Raw genomic sequence first — 20,267 nt, 5'->3', positions numbered from 1 at the left:
CCACTCTGCATCTGCTCAATTAGGGAAACGGGGGAGCGAGGGAAACAAAGACTTAATTTCTGAGCTAATCAGCCTGCCTCATGCTAATTACCATCCTCCTGGGCATTAGGGCAGGCTTCCTGGGGGAGGCGGGGAGGCTGGTCCTCAGGAATGACACCCCCTCCCCCAAAGCCTGAGATGGCCCAGAAATGGTGAGGGAGAGAACTAGGGATGCTTGGGCAGGGATTTCAGCGTGGGACAAGCTGGATGTGGCCCGAAGTGGGGGTGGGGGTGGGGGCACAGCAGGGAATGTGACTGGGGCAGTGTCCCTTAGGTCCTATCCTCCCAGAGTCCCTTTCCGGGACTCCTGCCCCATCCTGGGAGCAGCCAGACTTGGGGGAGGCCCCAGAACAGGCATCCCATTAGGTGTCCAGCCCACGGCCTTGGCAGAGAGATGGACAGATGGATACTTTTAAGCTAGAAAATTGAGCGATAATCAGAGTGAAGCTTTTGGATCATGGCACAGAGCGAGTGCACTGAACGTGTGCTTGTGGGCTTGCATGTGTGTGTGTGTGTGTGTGTGCGCGCGCGCGCGCACGTGCTACTTGCATCTGTGAGTGCACACGAGAGGGCTTGGGACCGGGAGCCAGCACGTCTGGCCTCAATCCCCGGCTCTACACTGGGTAAGTCCCTGCCCCTCCGAAGTCCAGGCTTTACCGGGAGGGAGCAGGAGGGGCCAATCGCTAGGGTCACTTAGTTAACAAATGGATACCAAGCACCTACTACGCACACACCAGGCTCCGTGCTGGGCACGCGGGCTCAGCTGTGGACAGACAGACAAGGTTTCTGTCCTCATGGCTTCCACTCTTCCAAAATTCCATGTTCCGATCACCACAGGGTGGGATGGAAAGAAGTATCCTGCAAGGCACCGACCCCATGGAGATGGGCCAGTGTGACCGAGACAGGCTACCGAAGGCAGGGCTGGTCACTGCATTTCTCAGAAAAGGTCCTGCCCAGCAGCGAAACTTCAGATAGCTGTGACTCACTGGGGGTCCCAGTGCAAATTCCTTCCCCTGTCTGGGCCTGTTTCCCCATCTGCAACAACGACAGAGCAGAGTGAGATGGTCTCCAACTCTCACAAGCGAGGACTCTCGGTCGTCTCCCCATTGTGGGTGCGTGTACATGTGTGACACCAGGGGTGGTGGTATGCTCCCGACACACACACACACACACACACACACACACACACACAGCTGACTGTCCCAGCCCTGGGTCCAGGAGCACGGCAGACACACTGGATGGACAGGTGCACCCAGTGATGAGAGGGGCTGCCCTGCACCCCCAGGGGCTCATCCTCTCCCAATCAAGGCTCCCAAGGGTGCACACTCACCCCTGCTGGCACAGGCCACCCCTTCAACCACCTCCCTCTTGCCTTGTCGTGGAGCCATCACAGCTGGCCACCACATCCTGAGTGCCTGCAATGTACCTGGTGCTCCCTAGGCCTCACTGCACAGAATTCTCACAATGGCCCTCCCAGGTAAGCATGTTACCCAGTTTGACAAAGGGGGAAACTGAGGCTCGGCTAGGTCAAGTGACTTGCTTGGTAACTGATGAGCTGGGCACTCAAATCCAGCCTCATCCCAAGCTGCCACACCCACTGTGCACCTTCCTGGACCACCCACAAGGCTCAGACCAGGGGACCAGGCTGGCCCAGACCCTGCAGGAGCACTGCTCTCTACAGATTATCAAGGGCTCCACACTGCAAGGCAGTTGGGGGCAGGGGGAGCCCGAGAGCCAGATGGCCCAGGTTCAAATCTCAGTCTCACCACTGGCTCTCTCTGTGACCATGGGCAGGATCCTTAACCTCTCCGCACCTCAGTTTCTCCATCTGTAAAATGGGGGTCAAGACATTTTGTTGGATAGTTGAGAGGATTTAATTTCTGTAAAGTTCTTAGGACAGAGCCTGGCACATGGTAAGCATTACTTGGCTGTTGTTAAATTAAAGGAATAAATTATTCCCCTTGACTCTATGGATGACCTGAGAGTTGGGTCCCCCAGAGGGCAAGGGGTACAGCTGAGATTCAAACTCTTGAGTCCAGGACTCCCTGCCTAGTACTTTCTCCTTACAGCACCAAGGTAGCTTCAGCTACCACAAGAACGAAGAAGTCCCAGGACTGACCCTGGCTCGGGCCCCGGGAGGTAAGTAGAGGCTATATGGAGACAGAGGTCAGAGCACAGGCTGGGAGCCAGGCCCTGCACCTCCTTCCCTGCCCCACCCCCAGCTCCAGAAGCCCCAGGCACTTTCATGGCCACCCAGGGGCCCTGGGCAGCCAGGTGCCAAAGCAGCTCTCCTTGGTGCCAAGGGCCCAAGGCCAGTGGTCCTGGGACATGGCAGGCAGGGAGCGGCAAGGGGTAGTATGGCCCCCCAGCAGCTGCTTCCAGCATTCTGCCCCAGGGACAGCCGGGGGCTTCCTGGGCCCACTCCTCCCCAGGTTCCAAGAAGCCCCACAGGCATGAATCCCATCCAGAATAGGGGTCCTCCCTGAAGCCTTCAGTTGCAAGGGGAACCTAGACCACATTCAACCTCAGAAGCTGATCCCCACAAACAAGCTCACCCACATCACAGGGCAGCCCCCCCGGGCCAGAGGTGCGAATACCTGAAGTCATGCACCGTTGGTGAAAGTGGAACACATGCAACCAACCCAGCCCACTCCACCCCCCAACAGGGAAATGGCCGTGCAAGGGGACCCTGTGCCAAGGCAGATCGGGACCAGGCCCCCGCGGCGGTCCTGAGGGGAGATGCCCAGCGTGTGGGGTCAGGGGCAGGGAGTGAGGGGTAGAGGCTGCAAGGCGAATCCCACGTGGGTAAGACCAGATGGCGCACATGTGTTTGCAGGTGCCTGGAAACACGGGGAAGGGCCCTACCAGTGATGGGGCAGGGGCACCAGCCTGGCGCCCTGTTTTATGCACAGAGAACACATGTCAGTTCTTAGTTAGAAAGCAGGTGTTTGCACACACATTCCTTCACACGTACACACTCCAACACTCAAACACACATAAATCACCCAGTGCATGCAGACGCACAGCCAGCCAGCCACGTTCCTTGTCTGACCCAAGGAAGGGACACAACAGCTGCCACAGAGATGGGCAGAGGGGAGAGATGAGAGACAGAGAGGAGACGGGGAGACACAGATGGAGGGAGAGACAGAGACAGAGCCAAGAAAGCTCTGCTCAGACCCTGGGGTGACCGGCTCAGAAGCGGCCACTTCGGGCAGGCCCGGGGGCTGCAGAAGGTGAAAGGGCCCACGCTCAAAGCTGTGGGACCTGGGTTCTGCCCTCAGCCCGGCCGCTCACCGTGCAATGACCCGGGGCCCGGGGCTCTCTGGGGGGATGCAGACCTTGATGCCATGCAGACCCACCTCTCCCTGCACCCCTCGCTGCCTGCAAGCGGCCCTGTGGGCCCAGAGGTCTCTGAGCACAGCCCCGTTCCTCCTTCCTGGAGCTCCCCCCTGAATCCATGAACCCCATTCCCAAAGCCCCCTCCCTCTCTGCAGCCACTAACCCCAGCCCCAGTCAGAGAGGGCAGGAGCAGGCCAGTGACAAGGACAGCAAGTACCACACGCCCTGCGAGCCTGGAGAGGAGCGCATGCAGCCCGCCCGCTTCGTCTCACTTAATTCTCATGAAGGCGCTTGATCCCATTTTGCGGATGGAGAGTCTGAGGTCTGGAGACTGATCTGCCCAGAACCATGCGCACAGCCAGCAAGGGGACAAATGAGCTGGGATGGAGCCCAGACCACCTACTCCAAAACTCAGCAGCAATGTCCACGTCTTGTCCAGCAGGAACTGGGGAGAGTGGGAGGGACCCGACAGGCAGACACCCCCACATTTCCTAACCCGGCACCCCAGGCCTCAGGACTCCGTAGGCCACAGCCAGTCCCCAACAGCCTGAGAGGTGGTGGCTGGGAGGGCCATTGAAGCCCTGCCTACCTGCTCCTGCCCCCAGGAACTCCAACAACAGAGTGAGCATGTATTGAGCACTCTCTGTATACATACCAGGAGCAGGGCACTTTATAGGATCAATCCTAGGAGGCAGGTACTATTTTTATTCCCATTTTACAGAAGTGTGGCCACTCAGAGTAGAATCTGGGGTTGGATCCAGGCCTGGGCCCACATGCCTGACCCCTGTGTCACCCCATGTTCCAGCCCTGGGAGTTTCTCTGCTCTGACCCAGTGACACCAAGCCGATACCCAGGAGTGTCAGACAGAGGCAAGACGGGCTTCCTTCGAGTCCCTGCTTAGCTCAAGGACTCCAAGGTACCATCACACCTGCTCTCCGCTCCCAACCTTTCCACGGCCCATCTCTTCCCAGGATGCTCGACACTCGGGATCCCCAGCCAGCTCCCACCTCCATCCTTAAAGTGCAGCCCTGGGTGGGGAGGGGACGGTCTGTGTCTCCCCTGACCTCAGCTAATATCCTCAAGATGAGGAGCTGGGTCTCAGCCTGAGGCCCAGAGAGGGTGTGGGATTAGCCAGGGTCACACAGCAAGTCAGAGGAAGGAAGGAGAGCTACGGCCCTTGGCTTTACCTCACAGATCAGCACAGTCTGCCCTCCCTCCTGTGTTTATAAACACTAAAGCTAGGTTGGCTGAGCTGTGCCTTTCCTGAAAGAAAGGCATTTGGGATTTTTAGCAACTTCTAGAATGCCTCAGGCCTTACCAACCATGCAGCCCCAGTAGCCCTCTGGGCCTGCTGTGTGTAAACACTCCTCTCTCCATCCCCCGCAGGAGCCCAGCACCCTCCACAGGCAATGTCCCCATTTCACGGATGAGTAAACAGAGAGCTTCATCGGGTGCACAGGACCACTCAGGGTCGGGGTGGAACCCACAGCGCCTTGCTTCCCAACCACAGAAAATGCCCTCCCAGAGCCCCTGCCCAAAATCTAACCCCTTCCTGATCTTTAGGGACTTTCTTCCAGGAAGTCTTCCCAGAACTCAGGGAGCTCCACGCAGAGGGACTGTTCCTTGTTCCCACACTCCCGAAGCCAACTGAGCCTCTGCCCTCAGACCTGGGCTCCTGGGAGACAGGGGACTCCCTGAAGTCAGGGCTACGCCTCCCTCAGACCAGGATACTGATGGCAGACTTTCTTCTCACTATGACAAGGGACTCCCTGAGGACAGGGCCACTACACTCTCCTTCCTTCAGACTAGGAAGTACCGAGGGTGGGACGCCCACCTCACTCCTGCCGCACGCCCACCCACACAGCCGCCCACCCAGAGAACGGTCGGCACCCATGGCACAAGCAGGACCCCTCCTCCTCTCTCTCTCCCTCCTGGCAGTCCTCCAGGCCTGGCCCGTACCAGGCAGCCTCCTCCCCTCCCCCGGGCCCTGGCCATGAATCCCACCTCTGTTGGGCACCACAGACCCCACTTTCTCCTCCCCAAACAAATGGGGTCTTGAGTAAGCCACTGGGACCGCACACAAGGCCAGATCTATTCCCGGGGCTAATGTCGCTGCCAGCAGGGGGCCAGGGGGCGGGGAGGGGGGAGCCAGGCTGCGAGGAGCAGGCTGTCCGGGCCACAGCCTCTCTTAAGGCCCAGCCTCCAAAATCAGGGCCAGGGCTCTCTCAGCTATGTCCTGGTGGGGCTACGATCAACAGCCCACTCCCTGGGTAACATCAGAGCAGGCCCACCCCAGACACCGGCATCATGCCTGCCCTGGCCCAGCACAATGCCAGCAGGAGCCTCTGAGCCCAGGTCCAAATCCCTGCTCTGTGCCCTATGGAGAATCTCCCCCAACCTGAGTCAGGTCATCTGTAAAATGGGCACAACAATCCCTTTCCACCCAGGCTGATGCGACTGCGGAGGGGGACAGACAGGAAGGCCCCCGGCACATGGCCAGTGCTCAAAGGAAAACGAGGCTCCTACTTTCTTTGATTTTTCTCTTTTTAGGGGGGTGGCACGGGCAGAGGGGAGAGCACAGGCTGGCAGGGCAGAAGACGGCCCTTTCCAAGCGCTTGAAATGTCTCCTATTCAGAAGTGAGAAGTGCATCCCTCAGGAATGAGCAGAGGGGCCTCCCAGCACTAGGGTGATTCAGCAGTGGCTGTTTTTCTACCCCGAGGAGAGGGCCTTGGAGTCAAGCCTGCAAATCGAAGCTCAAAGCCCACTGCCTCCCAAAAGCCTATCTAGATAAGCCAGGATATCATCTCCATTTTACAAACAAGTAAACTGAGAACACAGAGTGGTTAAGTAATGGGCCTAAGGGCACACAGCTAGTGAGCAGCAGCTGAACTGATCGCTTCTGACAATTCAGGCTGCTACGGAAAGCTCTTCCTTACAGCCAGAGCCTCCCCACGTCGGAGCCTCTCTGCTGATCTTGCCTCTGCAAGTTCAGAGTGAAGTCCAAACTCTCTAGCTTGAAAGGCCAGGTCCCCAGCAAGGTAGCGAAGCGTAGCAGAAAAAGCACTGAACCCAGAGTCAGCCCAGTTGGGGCTCAGAAGCCACCTACTTTCTGCTGTGTAGCAACGGCCACTTTACCAGGCCTCCCAGGCCTCACTTTCCTTGTGGGATAAATGGGAACAACAAGACTGGCGTTCCAGGGTGGCCAGTAGGGTTACTCACCACATATTTATTGAACACCTACTATGGGCCAGGCCCCCTTCGAGGCATTTGGGATAGAGCAGGGTACATGACAGGAAAAGCTCCTGCCTTCATGAGGTGACACGTGGCAGTGGTGGCAAGGCAGATGATAAATAAGCAAATAAAAATAAAAATAAAAATGGCATCAGGTTATGCTAGGGGCTAAAGGAAACACAGAGAAGGAAGAGACCCAGAGCCACAAATAGAGCGGTCAGAAAGGGTCTCCCTGGGGAACTGGGGACAGCCCTGTAACCAGCCCGGCGAGCAGCAGTGAGCATAGGAGGGACAGCCGCTCTTGCAGAAGGAACAGCTAGTGTGAAGGCCGAGGAATTCAGCAAGACTCGGAGCCTGGGGGAAGCGCCCAGCCCCCCAGCAGAAGCTCCAGAAAGAGCAGCTGGTGGTGTTAACTGCTATAAACGCGCTAGCGCCTTGCGCCCTGCCTTCCCCCTCTGGAAAATGGGATGCTGTGCAGATTCCAGGGAAGCCTGTCTGCTCCACTCACCCCCAATTCATTTTTATTCCTCCCATTTTGCAGGTGGGGAAGCTGAGGCTCCCCAGACCCCACAGCCCATAAACGGTAACATGAAGATGGGAACCAGGGTCTCATAATCCCAAACCCTATGTCCTGACGGCCTCCTGGGGCCTCACGGGTCCCAGAGCACTCACACACTCACTCCCTCTCTCCCGGGTTACCCCGAGACCATGCTGACTGTCAGAAAGTCTCTTGAGATGAACAGAGATCTGGGCCTTGTTGGCCCCCTTCTGCCATCTGGGGCCACACAGGACAGCCCCCTCCACCCACCCACCCCTACCCCACCCAGCTTCCTGCAGGTCACTGGCAAGGTAGGGAAGGGCTCATGGGTTCAAAAGAGCAGCTGCTGCTCCAGGAAGCCCCTCCCAGGCAGCAGACTCTGTGCTCACATGGGCAGAGTCAAGTGGAGTCTCATCACATCCATCGTACAAATACAAAAACTGAGGCCCTGAAAGAGAAGAACCTGGCCCGGGGCCACCTACCTGGAGAGCAGCAGAGGCTCTGAACTCAGGTCTGAACTCAGAAAAAGAGTCGTGCTGCCACTCACCCTCCAAATCAAATATCCTCAAAGTCCCCCTTTGGGCATTCTTTTCCTTCCATCATCTGGCCTGTCCCCTGGCAGTGGGAAGGGCTGGCCCTGAGTCCAACTGTCCCAGGACACCACCAGCCACTCACCAGGCACATTGCACCCAGGCCGGGGTCAGTCGAGCAGGCTCAGGATGCTCAGACCCTGCGAAGGAAGCCAGGAGCCCCCCGAGTGAGGTGCTCCTGCAGGCCCCTGGAGCAAGCAGCCAGGGAGTGTCCAACTGCACACCTGGTTCTATACTGGCTCAGCTCCCAAGGTGCTGCATGCTGTGTGTCCAACTGCACATCTGGTTCTATACTGGCTCAGCACCCAAGGTGCTCAGCACCCAAGGAGGCCCTTCTCTCCAGCCTTGCTTCCTACCATCGGGTCACTTCCTCTGGGGCTCAAGGGTCAACAGGAAGGAAGCAGCAAGGCAGATCACCAGTGAGAAGTCACCTCTGTCCTCCCCCAGGCAAGTCAAAAAATCATTTTTCAAAGTAATTATGATGGTGGTGGTGGCTGACACCTATGGAGAGTCTACTACGTGCCAGGAGCCACACCGGGACCATCACACACATTATCCCGAGTGCCAGCAAGCCCCCCGATGCATGTGCATCACCTGCATTTTACAGCCTGGGAAACTGAGGCACAGGACCGAAACAGCTGTAAGCACCGGAGTCAGGATTCAAACCCAGGACTCTGCTGTTCCATGCTGCTTCCTACTGGAATTATTTAAGTGAACTGTTTGCTTAGGCAAAGTACCTAGGGCCCCGAGGGAAGACAGAGAGAACTCTCAGTGGGTGGTCACAGAGGGGCAGGCTCCCCGGGGAGGAGTCAGGACCGGGGAGCTAGACATCTGGGGAGGCAGGGGCCCAGGGGTCCAATCCCAGCCCCAGTGCATGCCTGCTGTGTGACTGTGGGCAAGGTACCTCCCCTGTCTCAAAGGCAGGTGTCAAAGCCGGGTATCCCGGGGCACAGCAAGCCTGAGGGCAGGGGACGAAGTCACTTGGGGCCAAGGAGAGAACAAGCATCCAGATGGGGGACTTGTAGACTCAAAGGCCCCGAGGAGGCTCCAGGCTCCAGGAGGCAGAGCTGGGGAGCCTGGTGCGGAAGTGGGAGGGAAGAAGAGGCAAGACGGGGTCTTGGGAGGGCCCTGTACAGTAGCAGGGTCCCCAGTCTGGCCCCAGGGACAGACAAGATGAGCATGGAAGGGACAGGCACAGCTCAGCCCCACCCAGCATGCCTTGCTCCCCAGGGACCCCACTTAACCCCCTGGCCAGCAACCCCAAGTCCACCCCAAGTCCATGCCGCAGCCCCTCCCCTCCCTGCCTCACCCCCACCAGCCCACCCCCAACTCTCTCCCTGCGCGGCCCCCCTAGGGCACCCACCACCAGCCCTTCCCCGGGCCGTCAACAGCTCGGCAGCCACAGCCCCTCCACGTGGGGACCACCGCGCCCTGGAGACGGCATCTCCCTCTCCTTAGCAACCACCAACACCCAGGCCCAGACAGCCAGCCTCCTCCCTCGTCTCCTCCTCTCTCCATGGAGACCACAATGCCACAGAGGCGGCTCCCTCGCCAAGGCAACCACCGTCACTCAGCACCCGCCCGGACCACAGCTCCCTCCACGTGGCCACCACCAACACAGCCGCGGTGACAGTGACAGCCTCTCCTCTCCGGGGCAGCCACCAGCCCCAGCCTAGACGGAGCCGCTCCCGCCCGCCCGCCTGCAAGCCCGAGGCCTCCAGCTGCCTGACGGCTCCCCCAAGAAATTCCAGACGCTGGATCAGACCCGGTATCGATTCTGACCTGCCTGTCTGTGCTCCCAGCCCCTCAGGCTGGCCCCCGACACCCGAAACCCCCCCCGCCGCCCGCCGCCCGAGGGAGGAAAGGAGACCACCTGGAAGCCGACCCCTGCCCCAGCCCGTGCGCAGGTGCCCCAGCCCTGCTGGGGCGCAGGCAGGCTTAGGGCAGGATTGGGCCTCCTCCCACCCACCACGGGGGGCCTGTCCCAGCCCCCGGAAAGGCCCGCCGCCCTGCCAGCTGCCTCACAGCCCGGGGAAGGGATGCCCGGGAGGAGCCGGTGGGCGCCCACAGCCGGGGGCGGGCAGGGCAGGGCAGGAAGGGACCCAGGGGATCCGGGCAGGCCGCGCTCCAGCACAGGTCCCAGGCCAGGTCATGTGAGCCGGGCTCACACAGCCACACAGTCGAGCACGGTCAGAAGGACCCTGTCCTTACCGATGTCTGCAGGCTAAGGGGGCCCCTCCGGCCCACGAGGTCTATCCCTGGCCTGGTCTCAGGGAGGCCCTGCGCTGGCAGCGGCAGCAGGAGCAACGGGGTCTCGGTCCCAGTCTGGCTCAGGCGGCAGCAGCTTCTCACCCAGGTCTTCTCCTTCTGCGAGGAGGAAGCGAGGGGGAGAGAGGGGAGGGAGGGAGGGAGAGGAGAGGAGGAGAGAAGGAGGGGGAGGGGGCAGCAGGAGGGAGGGAGGAGGGAGAATGCTGAAGTCTTGAAGGGTACACTCACTTCTTTCTTAGGTTTCCCATGGCAACCGAATATACCACAAATGAATATCAGTGTGAGAGAGAGGGAGGAGGCAGAAAGAGGGGAGGGATGGAGGGAGATGGAGGCAGAGATGGAGAGAGATGGGGCAGACGGAGGCAGGGAGGTGGAGAGATGGAGGCTGGGAGACAGGGGAGGTGGAGGCTGGGAGACAGGGGAGGTGGAGGCTGGGAAACAGGGGAGATGGCGGCTTGGGGGGGGGTGGAGGCTGGGAGACAGGGGAGGTGGAGGCTGGGAGGTGGAGAGATGGAGGCTGGGAGAAGAGGGAGGTGGAGGCTGGGAGACGGGGGAGGTGGAGGCTGGGAGACGGGGGAGGTGGAGGCTGGGAAGTGGAGAGATGGAGGCTGGGAGACAGGGCAGATGGAGGCTGGGAGACAGGGGAGGTGGAGGCTGGGAGGTGGAGAGATGGAGGCTGGGAGACAGGGGAGGTGGAGGCTTGGAGACGGGGGAGGTGGAGGCTGGGAGACAGGGGAGGTGGAGGCTGGTAGACAGGAGAGGTGGAGGCTGGGAGACAGAGGAGATGGAGGCAGGAAGGCGGGGGAGATTGAGGCTGGGAGATGGAGGTGAAGAGATGGAGGCTGGGAGATAGAGAAGATGGAGGTGGAGAGATGGAGGTAGGGAGATGGGGGAGAGGGAGGCTGGGAGATAGAGGTAGGGAGGCAAGGAGATGGAGGCAGAAAGATGGGGAGCGGGAGGCAGGGAGATGGAGGCTGGGAGATGGGGGGATGGAGACCTGGAGATAGGGAGATGGAGGCTAGGGGGATGGAGTCTGGGAGATGGGGGAAATGAGGTTGGAAGATGGAGAAGAGGAGGCTGGGGGGGTGGAGTCTGGGAGATGGGGAGATGGAGGCTGGGGGGATGGAGGCTGGGAGATGGCGGCAGGGAGATAGGGGAGAGGAAGGCTGGGAGATGAGGGATATGGAGGCTGGGTGGGGAGGGAGGCTGGGAGATGGGGGAGATGGAGGCTGGCGGGAGGGGAAGAGGGAGGCTGGCTACAGAAAGATGATGGAGAAGAGATAGAAGTCTGGGTCCCCATCCTCCCCCACAGGGTTCGGGAGTGAGGGGAGGGAAGGGGCCACAGGACTTCTTTCAAGGCCTCCAGGTTCCCGGAGGAGGGGCAGCCCACGGATAGGGAGATTCTCTGGGAGCTGAAGGGACCCCATTCCTACCACCCCACCCAGCCTAGCCCATGGTCCTAGCACCCTGCAGGGCCCCGGAGCCTGGAGGTTCTTCCCAAGTCCAGCCAGACACCCCACTCAGCAGACCCAGGTGGGGTGGCCCCCACACCCTCCCACAGCCTGTCGCCAGGTGCTCACGTACACAGCCCCTCCCTCCTCACACGGCAACCACACCACCTCCCAATGGCCACCCCAACGCGGACCCCACCTAATCCTACAGCGACAGGGAATGAGCACCCGTCCCAGCCTATCCTCTCTCACTGACGCTCCGGCCCGCACCCCGCCCCCCAGCGTGCCCACAGCCTGCGTCCTGCCAGCTGCAGGGCTGCCGCGTAGACTCACACGCCCTAAGGGTAACTACCTGCCTGACTTCCACCTGAACAGACACACAGACTTCCAGACAGACGTGCCTCCACCCAACCTTCCTCCATCTGGGCGCACACGTGCACATGCAGACGCTCATCCTCTTCCCCCAGAGGCCCCTCCTCTGTGTGGCCCCCACCCCCCACCAGCCCAGATGGCAATCCCAGCCCTGCTGCACAGGCAGGGGCTCACACCTTGGCCCCCTCCACACCGCCATTCATAAACACACGTAGCTGGCAGCTGGCCGCCTCAGAACAGCACACGCGGCCCCGCTCACAGGCACAGAACGAGGACCGACCAGCTGGCTCCTGGAGAGCGCTCCGGGGCCCAGGTCCCCAGGGGTACCTCCCCCCACACTTGACCCTGAGCCCCCCCCCACACTATACCCTCACACACACACCAGCACCCACAGGACCCCAGGCAGCAAACAACACACCAGAATTTCACATTCCCTCCGACATACGTGTGCACATGGACGCAGATGCACTGTACACAGCTGCCCACAGAACCCCGACACAGGGGCACCCCCTGGACACACAGACTCACACGCCCAGGGCCACTGCACAGACACCCGTCCACACACCCATGGAAATGCGCTGGAGCCCACTCACCCTGGACGGCCCCCAACACATACAGGCTTCACCATACACACCCAGACAAACATGCCCACAGACACAGGGGCCCCGACACAGCCCCACACACTGTGCCCCCACACACCAGGAACCACTCCCTAACCCACCCCCCACCCCCTGCAGATGCAGGGCCCCCCACCCCCCCACAGGCGCAGGGCCACTCTCCCAGGGCAGTTCTCAGGGGAGCCCCCGGCCCATCCACACCCACCTGACACACACACACCCTCACCAACAAGTCGCAGGCCCTTCGGGTCGCCCCTCCACCCCCTTCCCAGGCACGCCCCGCGGCCTGCCGTCTGCCAGCCCCTGCCCTGCACCTCGGGTTTACGATCTGTGCACCGAGCTGAGCCCAGAGGCCGTGAAATTGGCTGAGAGCGGCAAGGGATGCGGTTGCAAATTCCAAGCACAGGGAAGTAAGGCAGAAACTGGCGGGCAGCAGGCCACCGAGCTGGCGGGAGGGGGGTACTGGGGCTCCGTGTGCACCCCCGCCCACCCCGCCATCATGCATGTGCCCTGCGAGGGCTGTGCAGGTGCACCCTGGGGCCGTCCGGGACGGGCCTCGGACTGGCACTAGGGATGGACACACCCCCAGACCCGCCTGGGCCAGAGCACCCACAGGATGACAGCTCTCAGGCCCCAGCTAAGCAACTCTGCACTGCCGCCTCCAGGAGGCCTTCCAGGCTCTCCGTCCTCCTCTGGCTTCTCTGCTCCCACCTCCACCGCCTGGCAGCCTCTGGCCTCTGCTCACATGCACAACTCCAGCCTCACCTCCACCTGCGCTCTGGCACCAAAGGAAGAGAGAGGGAGGGCACGGTCTGTCCAAGATGCCAGGCAGGCCCTCTCCTGTGTCGCTTCATCCCCACCGCACTTCAGGTCTTTACCAGCTGTGCAGCCTTGAACCTGTGCCCACCAACTCTTCTCGCTCCCTCGTCTGTCTATACAACAGGAATGATGCAGAGGGTCGTTCTGGGGCTTTAAAGAGGGCCACTAGGGGCGCCTGGATGGCTCAGTGGTTGAGCGTCTGCCTTGGGCTCAGGATGGAGTCCCGCATCGGGCTCCCTGTGTAGAGCCTGCTTCTCCCTCTGCCTCTCTCTCTCTCTGTGTCTCTCATGAATAAATAAATAAATAAAATCTTTAAAAAATAAAAATAAAGAGGGCCACTGAGCAAGCTTAGAACTGCAGTCAGTGACCGTGGAGACGACTAGTCAGTAGGGGCCTGGCCTCGCCGCAGACAAGGGACCGCACTTCTGTGAGCCCAGGCTCCTCTGAAAAATGCAGGTGGTTTGCTGCCTCCTCACCTGTGTGGGAAGATCCAGAAGATGCAGCCCCCTCGGCTGCCCTCCAACCAGCAAACGTGGGTGAATTAATATTCTGGAAATGCATTGAAAATGCAGGTTCCCGGGGCACACGTCAACCTTACTGAATTAAAACCTCATCAGCTGAGGCCCAAGAATCTGCATTTTTAACAAACACACAGAGACTCTGGTGCCCACCCCCTCGCCTGCCCCCTGACAGAAAGGCCAACACTCACTTTCTTGGCCCAAAGTTTACGTCCTATGTGACTGGTCCCTCAACTACACGCCAGACTCATTTTCCCAAAATCCACTCCGGGCTTTCCGACCTCCAGACCTTGGCTCACATGGTGGTCTCTCACCTGGCCTGCCCCCACCCAGAGTCTGGCTGGACCTCTGTCACTGTCCTCCAGCCAAAATTAAACAAGATAATGGACAGTGTTGTGTCCCATGCCTGGCTCACAGCAGGTGCACTGTCACAGGAATCCTGCCGAGCCCTGAGCAGAAGTGGTCCCCAGCCTCTCCTGCCCAGCTTACCAGGCTGGCTCAGCACCTGACCCGCAACCTGCAGGGCCAGCCCCCTCGAGGTGGGGTCACAGACAACCAAGAACCCCTTGTCACCCAAGCCCTACTGTGTGCAGGCCTCACGCAGGGCACTTGGCAGATGTTCCACGTGTCCCATCTCTCTTCCAAGGCAGGAACTCCTCTCTGCAAGTTCCTGCCTGAGCCCCAGACCCAGTGGTTTTATCCCTGGATGAGATATGCTTGTGCACACGCATGTGTGTGTGTGTGTGTGTGTGCGTACTGAATGTGAAATGCACCAGTCAGTCCATCCTCAATAGCATGTAAATAAGAAGAACTTCTGCAAGTAAATTTTGAGGGCCTACCGGTCCATGCCTGTGTGGAGCTGCCGTACTCGTAGGAGACAGACAGGAAATGCTAAACAAGCAGAACCATGAACCCCCTCCTCCCAGGTAATGAGAAGCACAAGAACCAAGGCAGGGGGGCTGCCAACCCTACCGCCTGGGTCTCTCCACCATCCACGGAGAATTTCAAGGAGGACAAAGATGGGCCAAGGAGGGAAACTGAGTCAGGCCCGAGTCTGGGGACTGGGCCCAGAGCAGACGGGTCAGGCAGCCCTTCAGAACTGCTCCACACCTTCCCCAGGGAGAGGTGGAGACCGGATGTGCAGGTACACACACAGAGTCTCACACACACACACACACACACTCGCACACCTATACAATCACATACACGCACAGGTGCACACAGACACACATGCCCTGCCCCCTCCCAGCCCCTCTGCACGTTCCAGCTGGGGAAGCTCCCAGCCCCTTCTCACACATCTGTGGGGCCCCCAGCCTGGCTCTGGAAACAGTTTCTATGTATTTTAGGGGGTGAACACAGAAGCTGGAAGCAGAGGGAGGGATACCTACATACACACACATACACACACACAGCCCAGGACCCACTCCAGAGAACCAGGCATGAATAAGGGAGACAGATGGGAAGGGGGAGGGAACTCATCTAATTGACACCTACTATGTGCCAGACACAATGCTCCACACTTGACATTCTCTTATGTAACCACACTGGAAAAGTTAGGAACCCGGCATCATTATCCCTACTCTATATTGAGGAAGCAGGGCTTCTGGAAGAAAACTTACTCTCCCAAGACACACACAGTTAAAAAGAGGCAGAATTTGGACCCTGGGGCCCTACTCTTTCCGAGAGTGAGACGGGGGAGGATATGGCCGAGTGGCCCAGGAGGGACCACAGCTGAGACAGTGACAGCCTTGAAGCCTGGGGAAGATACTGATCTGGGAGCAGCATCCCTTTCATCACCCAGGGGACGCCCCTACAGAGGACCCACTGTGTGCCAGTGCTGTGCTCGGTGCCACAGGGATGCACAAGAGAGTGTGCTGCTGTCAACAGGGATGTCACAGGTCACCTGGTGGGGGAGGGGCACAGAGGAGCGTGGGACAGGCCTGAGGCTCCCCGCCTCTCTGTCCCTGCAGCCACTGCCACACCCACTGCTTCTCCTGCTGATAGATGAGCAAGGCAAGGCCCAGAGGGGTCCCTCAGTGAGGAACACCCCGAGATGGAAAGGTCCCCTGGCAAAGGAGTTCATTGATTCACGGTGCTGATATGGGACTTCCAGTCCTGGCTCCACTGCTGTGTGGCCCTAAGCTGGTCTGTAACCTCTCTGTTTCTTGTGTGGGAAATGGGGAGTAAGAATAGCTGTGCTGCAGAAGGTTCTGCGGGATTAAACACTTACAAAGAGCTTCATCCCGGGCCTGGCTCTCAGGCTCAATGAATATTAGCTAATATCATGATTATTATTGTCACTGTAATTATTGCTGCCAGCAGCACCATGCAGCCTCGGCTTGCCCAGGTGGCTCCCTAGCCCTCAGAGCCTCTCTGGGGCCTCCCTGGGGACTGTTTGCAGAGCAGAGGGGGAGGGGCTCTATTATTCCAACCCCCAGTCACCCCCCCCACCCCACCAGGACTAGGGGCCTCCCGGTAATAGGTAATAATGGCAGTGACTCTGCCCCAGGGGCTAATTGAGCCACAAGAAGGTGAATTTAATAGGGGACTGGACTGAGCAGCGGGAGGCAGAGGATTGAGTTAACCTTCTGGACTACTGGTTAGGGAGGCTCGGCTTCCAGGCAATCCTGCCTCCTGGCTTTCTGCTCTGCATGGCCCAGGGTGTCACTGCAGACTTGGGGGTGGGGTGGGGGGCACAGACCTGGACCCAGGGGCACTGAAGCTGGACTGGGTGAGGGTAACCGCGATGGGTACCTCCCAGCCCTGCGCGTGGATGCCACACTTTCACACTCGCTCACTGAGCCTGCAAGACAGCAGCCGCTGCCACCTCACAGACAGAGGAGAGAGCGGCTGACCCCCGTGTCACACACTGCTGCTCGCTGCTCGGTGGTGGAGGTGTCACTGAACTGGTTCTGCTTCCCAAGCAGACATCCCGCAGGCTTCAGAGGATGAGGAAGCCACACCGGGGAGCGGGCATACAGTGCACTGGAGAAGGCTCAGCAGCCAGAAGCACCCATTTCTATCACCCTGCCTGTCCCTGAACCTTGTCGAGTGGGAGAATGAACCAGACTGGACTGGGAGTCTGGGCAGCCTCTGCAGTCACCAGTGACCCCTGGGCCTTGGGCACTCCCCACCCCCACTGCACAGAGCTCTCTGTCCTTCCATTAAAAAAAAAAAAATGAAAGTGCCCTGCAGGAAGGGACCTGCCAATCCAGAGTGTCTCCCCGCACCCGCCAAGCTGGAGAAGGCAGATGGGGGCAAGTTCTCACTAAGGAATGAATCAACAGACAGCTTACTTTACCCTTCAGACCTCAGTTTGCTCATCTGTCAAGTGTCCACGTGATGGCAGCCTGCCTGCCAGCCCCACAGGACAGCTCTGGGGATCCGAGGAGGGAAAGAGAAGTTCTTTACAAAGTTGGACTCTGAGCTGGGGGACGGGAGGCCGGGGGCCGTGGTGGACTGAGCCCCCACTGTGGGCGAGGCACCCAGCACCCCAAAGGCCCTTTGTCTCCTGGGACACCCCTCACCTTTCCAACCACCCCTGCCCCAGGTTCAGATGACAAACTGAGACCCAGAGAGGCGACAAGAATGCCAAAGTCACAAAACACAGAGTACAACATAGGACTGGAACTCTCGAGGCCCTGTCTCCCTGGCTGTGCTGTCACACACATTTACACACACACTCTCACTGGCTAACACGTATCTTTATGACCTAGCTGGAACTGGTGAATAGGGACTGCCAGGGGGAGGAGGAAAGGCACCCCATATGAAATGTGGAGGGCAGAGAAGATGCCCTATTAGGGCAGGATGCCTGCAGGAAAGGGGCTCCACATCCACTTGGGGCATCTGGAGAGGGACCCCTCACTCAGAGGCTCCATCCTCCTCCCCCTCTCACCGCTCACACATAGGGGACATAACCAGACTCGGCCGCACCCCCCCACACACACACACTGACATCACACCCTCCGGCTGCTGGGGGTGACCCCTTATCACTGCCGTCCTAGTGACGTCACTGGCAGCCTGGAGCTGATGTCACACCCAGAGGTTCTCACTGACGTCACACCCACAGGCCGATGCTGATGTTACGCACACTTCTCCCTGAGACCCCCTCCCCTGCAATTACTCCTCTTTCATGCTGCCCAGCAGCAGATGGCCCAGAAGTCCCCACCCACGTACACAGCTCCAGGGGCACAGCTCACTCCGGACAGGCGTTTACAGGCAAGGCCTGCGCGTGCATGCACATGTGTGTGCGTTCCCCATAGGACACACGTTTACACACATGAGCAGGCCCATGTGCCCTGCTGATGGCCTAGACACAACACGTCCCACAGGTGCCCGACAGACCACGGGAACAGGTGTGTGAGCCATGGACACACATGTACACAGGCAAATCCTCCCAGCCCCAGCCCCACCCCCACGATGCAGCTCCCTGTATGAAAATGTCCCTCAATGACTAAATCACTAAATCAGGCAGTCGGGGCTGGCGCCTTCTACCACATTCCTCCAGGTGTTGCCAGCACCCCCTCCTCCCCCCACCCCCCCCCCACCCCAGCCTCTCTCCTCCTCCGACAGCCTGGCCTGATGACGGCAACAGCCGCAGACCGGACGCGCGCACACACAGTCCAGCCCAACACCTGTGTCTCGGCAAGGGGACCCAGGCAGTGTCCCCCAGAGGCAGCCACTGGGGTAGGAAGAGTTCAGAGGGAAGGGGCGCAGTGCTACAGAAAGTGCCCTCAAGTACTAAGCCTGATGTTCCTCCGAGGCTAAGCCGAGGGCCAGCGCCACCATCCCCTTCTGATCTCTCTCCTTGGGCATGCCTGACACTCCGTGGCTGCTTCTGTCCTGGACGCACGCCTCCCGAGTGCACACACATACACACGTAACCAGCTCTGTCCCCTCCAGACATTCCAAGGAAATCCTGCTGGGCCACAGACTGTGTGTGTGTGTGTGTGTGTGTGTGTCCACCCTGCACACAGCCCTGTGTGCACACACAGGGCACACACATCCCTCCCCACGTGCACATAGCGCCCCACCAGCTAACACGCCCACCCCCCTGTCCCCCAGCTTTTGCCAGTTGCTGGAGTCCACACATGCAAACACACACACACACACACACACACACACACACACACACACGCAGCCCGGCAGTGGCCCTGGCCCTGCCAGAGCTGCAGTCTATGCCGGTCTCCGCCGCTTCCCAGGGCTGCCTCCCCGCTTGCCCCGCACCAGCACCACGGAGAAGGGGGCAAAGCCTTTGCGGGGTCCCCACCCAGCCAGGGGACCCCACTCCCCGGATCTGGCCCTTACCAAACCCATCGCCCTCCTGCGGGTAAAGGGGGTAAAGCCCCACCCTGCCCCCTCCCCCCTGGAGCAGCGGCGATCAAACCCCCCTCACCGGCTACGAAGATGAATTCCTCGGGCCGGCAGCCCCCCGTGAGAGAGGGGGACGAGGGCCCCGATTCGCAAGGATGGGGGCTGAGAGGTGCGCCGTGGCTCTGCCCGGAACAGCCGTCCACCCTCGAGCCTCTGCACCAGCCCCCGAGAATGCTCACCTCACCGGCCGTCCTCCGCGTCCTCCCGCCCGCCTCCGCCCACCGCCCCCGGCACCCTCCCGCGCACGGGGTCCCGGGGGGCTCGCGGTGGTCCCCGGACCCGGAGCCCCTGCGGGCGGCTTTCCCGGCCTCATCCTCCGCCGCCCCCGGCTGTGGCCCCCGCAGGCCCACCCCCACCGGCGGACGGGGTGCCCCTCGGCCCCAGCGCTCACTCCCTCCGCCGCGGCCGGACTCACTCACCTCCAGCCCGGCCGGGATCCGGGCCGAGCGCCGCTTCCGGAGGCGGCGGCGGCTGCGGGGCCTGCGCGCGAGTGTGAGTGTGAGTGAGTGTGAGCGCGGGCGCGGGTGCGGGTGTGCGCGGCGTGGCCCGCGTGTGCGTGTGTGTGTGTCTGCGAGCCCGCGTGTGCGCGCAGACGCCCCCGCCCCCGCCCCCGACCCGCCCCCGCCCGGCCCGGGCCGCCGCCGCCGGGGTGGGAGCGCAGCGTGCGTCAGGGGCCGCGGCCCGCGGTCTGTCCGTCCGTCCGCAGGCGCGTCCGCAGCGAGACCCCGCCCGCCCCCTCCCCCGGCCCGATCCTTCCACAGACACGCGCGCACGCAGACACGCGGCCGCGGGGCGGGGGCCCGCCCGGCTCCAACGCCGCAGCTGCAGCGCCCGGGGAGGCGGCGGCGGCGGCCGCGGGGAGCGCCGAGCCCCGGCCCCGCCCGGCCCCCCGCCCCGCTCACCCCGCGGGCTCCGGGTCCCGCCGCCGCCGTCGCCGTCGCCGTCGCCGTCGCGGGCGCATTCAACAGCTGGAGGCAAACTTGCCGCGGGGCGAGCCGCCCGGCGCGCAGCGCCCCCCAGCGCCCGCCCGGGGACGCCCGCGGCCCCCCGACTCCCCCTGGGCGGCTGGACCCCTCCTCACCTCGTCCCGGCGCCCCGCCGAGCTCCGCGC

At 60.9% G+C, this 20,267-nt stretch overlaps 1 protein-coding gene across 4 annotated transcripts in view; it reads right to left on the bottom strand.

Moving 5' to 3' along the window:
* Positions 1-19,725, bottom strand: part of ELFN2 (extracellular leucine rich repeat and fibronectin type III domain containing 2) — a 56,949-nt gene extending 37,224 nt beyond the window's left edge. For 2 of the 4 annotated variants that reach the window (XM_038550655.1, XM_038550653.1), the window contains exons 1-2: positions 19,576-19,725; positions 9,950-10,105 (exon numbers count right to left, since the gene is read on the bottom strand). The gene's annotated coding sequence lies outside the window, so the exon portion shown is untranslated. Of the gene's footprint in view, positions 1-9,949; positions 10,106-19,178; positions 19,327-19,575 lie in introns of those variants that run through there. The other 2 variants (XM_038550656.1, XM_038550657.1) reach the window with 2 other exon arrangements.
* Positions 19,726-20,267: the final 542 nt, after the last annotated feature.

Source organism: Canis lupus, chromosome 10 (genome assembly GCF_011100685.1).
Source record: "Canis lupus familiaris isolate Mischka breed German Shepherd chromosome 10, alternate assembly UU_Cfam_GSD_1.0, whole genome shotgun sequence".
In the NCBI taxonomy this organism is placed as follows: domain Eukaryota; kingdom Metazoa; phylum Chordata; class Mammalia; order Carnivora; family Canidae; genus Canis; species Canis lupus.
The sequence above is the reverse complement of the archived record's forward strand: the minus strand, read 5'-3'. Positions and strand labels throughout refer to the sequence as shown.